The sequence below is a fragment of the Myotis nattereri genome, assembly GCF_964212035.1.
Source record: "Myotis nattereri genome assembly, chromosome: X".
Classification (NCBI taxonomy): domain Eukaryota; kingdom Metazoa; phylum Chordata; class Mammalia; order Chiroptera; family Vespertilionidae; genus Myotis; species Myotis nattereri.
Genome location: NC_138078.1, coordinates 65,560,071 through 65,563,662, shown reverse-complemented (window position 1 = coordinate 65,563,662; position 3,592 = coordinate 65,560,071).

The window sequence follows — 3,592 nt, the reverse complement described above, 5'->3', positions numbered from 1 at the left end:
TGCAGTCTAGGACCCCTCAGGAGATGTTCACCTGCTGGCTTAGGCCTGCTCCCCGGGGAAATGGGCCTAAGCAGGCAGTCACATATCCCTCTGGCAGCCCAGGAGCCCTTGGGGGATTTCCACTTGCCAGCAGGAACCAGGCCAAAGCTGCAGTTGGACATCCTTAGCACTGCCGAGGAGGCAGGAGAGGCTCCTACCACCACCACTGTGCTGGCAGCCATCAGCCTGGCTTGTGGCTGAGTAGCGCTCCCCCTATGGGAGAGCACTGACCACTAGGGGGAAGCTCCTGCATTGAGCGTCTGCCCCCTGGTGGTCCGTGTGTGTCATAGTGACCAGTCATTCCCAGTCGTTCTGCTGTTAGGGTCAATTTGCATATTACCCTTTTACTATATAGAATAGAGGCCTGTTGCATGGGTTGGGGTCAGCTGGTTTGCCCTGAAGGGTGTCCGGATCAGTGTGGGGTCCCGCTGGGGTGCCTGGCCAGCCTGGGTGAGGGGCTCAGGGCCGTTTTCAGACTGGCCAAAGCACCTTCAGGGTGGGGATACCTGCTGGGGTGCCTGGTCAGCCTGGGAGAGAGGCTGATGGCTGTTTACAGGCTGGCCACAGCCCCTTCAGGGTGGGGGTCCCCATTGGGGTGCTTGGCCAGCCTGGTTGAGGGGCTTATGGCTGTTTGCAGGCTGGCCTCAGACCCTTCAGGGTAGGGGTCCCCCCTGGGGTGCCTGGCAAGTCTGGGTAAGGGGCTGATGGCTGTTTGAGGCTGACCAGCCCCTTCAGTGTGGGGGTCCCCATTGGGGTGCCTGGATAGCTTGGGTGAGGGGCTGAGATCTGTTTTCAGGCTAGCCACAGCCCCCAGCCACCTAAGCTACCAGTGGAGGCTGGCTGAAAGCAGGTATTGGGGATTTATTTATCTTCTATAATTGAAACTTTGTTGCCTTGAGCGGAAGCCTCAGCCAGCCGGGAAGCTTGGGTTCTTCCATCGCCGAGGCAACCAAGCCTCCTGCTTGCTCCAGCTCCCTAGCTGCCAGCCACCATCTTGGTTGTGTTAATTTGCATATAGTTGCTCTGATTGGCTGGTGGGCGTGGCTAGGGCATAGCAGAGGGGCTGCCAATTTGCATGTTTTTCTTTTATTATATATACTAGAGGCCCTGTGCACAAAAATTTGTGCACTGGTGGGGGGAGGGGTCCCTCAGCCCCACTTGTGCCCTCTCACAGCCTGGGACCCCTCAGGAGATAACGACCTGCTGGCTTAGGCCCCCTCCCGGATGGCAGAGGGAAGGCCCAATCCCTAGGTGCCTGCCCCACAGCCCCTGGTCGGGCTCAGAGCAGGGCAGATTGGGGAGTTGGGGCGCTTCCCCCTGTCATGCACAGAGCAGGTTCCATCAGGGGGGTTGGGGCTCCGTACCCTGTCACACACAGAGCAGAGCTAATCAATGGGTTGGGGAGCTCCCCCCTGTCACCCACAGAGCAGGGCAGATCAGGGGGTTGGGGAGATCCCCCCCTGCCATGCACAGAGCAGGGCGGATCAGGAAGTTGCGATGCCACCCTAAGTCATGCTCAGGGTAGGGCCGATTGGGGGTTTGGGGCACTCCCCCCTGTCACACTCAAGGCAGGGCCGATGGGGACGTTGCAGCTCCACCCCGTCACACACAGAGCAGGGCCCATGGGTGGGTTGGGGCGCCACACCCTGTCACACACAGAGCAGGGCCAATCAGGAGATTGGGGAGCTCCCCACTATTAGGCACAGAGCAGGGCTGATCAGGGGGTTGGGGCGCCTTCCCCTGTCACAAACAGAGCAGGGCGGATAGGGAGGTTGTGACCCCGCCCTCTGTCACACACAGAGCCGCAGGGCGCTGCCCCCTGTCACACTGCTCCAGGGGCCTGGAGGCCTCACAGCTCCTCTGATCCCAGTGTTGGGAGGCCTCGCAGCTCTTCTTGACACCGGGGCAGTGAGGCCTCGCTGCTCAGCTGATCCCAGGTTCGGGAGGCCTTGTGGCTCCACTGATCACAGGCCAGGAGGCCTTGTGGCTCCGCTGATCCCCATGTTGAGAGGCCTCACAGCTCTGCTGATCCCGGTGCTGGGGACCCTCGCGGCTCCGCTGATCCTGGTGCTGGGGGCCTCGCTTCTCTGCTGATCCCAGGCTGGGAGGCCTTGTGGCTCCACTGATCCTGGTGCTGGGAGGCCTCATGGCTCCACTGATCCCGGTGTTGGGAGGCCTTGTGGCTCCCCTGATCCTGGTGCTGGGAGGCCTCATGGCTCCGCTGATCCCAGGCCGGGAGGCCTTGCGGCTCCACTGATCCCGGTGCTGGGAGGCATATTACCCTTTTACTATATAGGATAGAGGCCTGGTGCACGGGTGGGGGCCAGCTGGTTTGCCCTGAAGGGTGTCCTGGATCAGGGTGGGAGTCCCCACTGGGGTGCCTGGCCAGTCTGGGTGAGGGGCTGAGGGCCGTTTTCAAGCTGGCGGGTGACTGATGCTACCAACCTCTCTTTTATTTCTTTTTTCTTTTTTATTCTGGGATTTATTTACCTTTTATGGCTGTCACTGGAGCTGAGAGCCATCATTAGCTCTAAGGCTCAGCTCCAGCTCTGAGACCTCAGCTGCTGAAAGCAGGTATCTGGACTTTGTTTACTTTCTGTACTTGAAACTTTGTTGCGACTCCAGCTCTGAGATCCCAGCTGACTGAAAGCAGGTTTCTGGGGTTTTGTTTAGCTTCTATATTTGTAACAATGTTTCTTAGAGAGCAGCTCAGAGGCCGGCAGCGGCATGTGGGGAACCTGGCTTCCCCCGTCACTGGAGCAAGCAAGCTTCCCTGTTCGCACCAGCTGCCTGGCTGCCAGCCGCCATCTTGGTTGGCAGTTAATTTGCATATCTTGCTGATTAGCCAATGAGAAGGGTAGCGAAGTTATGGCTAATTACCATGTTTCTCTTTTATTAGATAGGATATATGTACACACACACACACACACACACACACACACACACACACACACTGAGTGGCCAGATTCTTATGACTGGCCATATTATTATGACCTCCCCATCAGTGCTTCATTGGGCCACCTTTTGCCTTCAATACTGCGGTGATTCTTCTTGGTATTGACTCCACGAGATGTTGAAAGGTGATGTGAGGAATCTGACACCATGTCTGATGAATAGCACTGTCAAGTTCTGTGAGATTTGATGGTTGTGGAACCCACTGCTTAATGGCTCTTTTAACTTCGTCCCACAAATGCTCAATTGGATTGAGATCTGGTGATTGTGGGGGCCACCTAAGCAAGGTAAAGTCTCCCTCATGTTCTTGAAACCACTCCTGCACAATACGAGCACCATGGCATGGCACATTGTCTTCTTGGAAGAAGCCATCTCCATTGGGATACACCATCAACATGATAGGATGAACTTGATCAGCAATGATACTTAGGTATGTTGTGCTATTCAGACATTTATAATGATCAGGCCCTCTAGCAACTTCAGTGCAAAATTATAGCTAATTTGACTACAAATGTCAGGTGGTCATAATATTCTGGCCACTCAGTGTATAAATTTCTGATAATATTAAACTGGAAGTTTCCAAAATTTTATTAACTAGCTG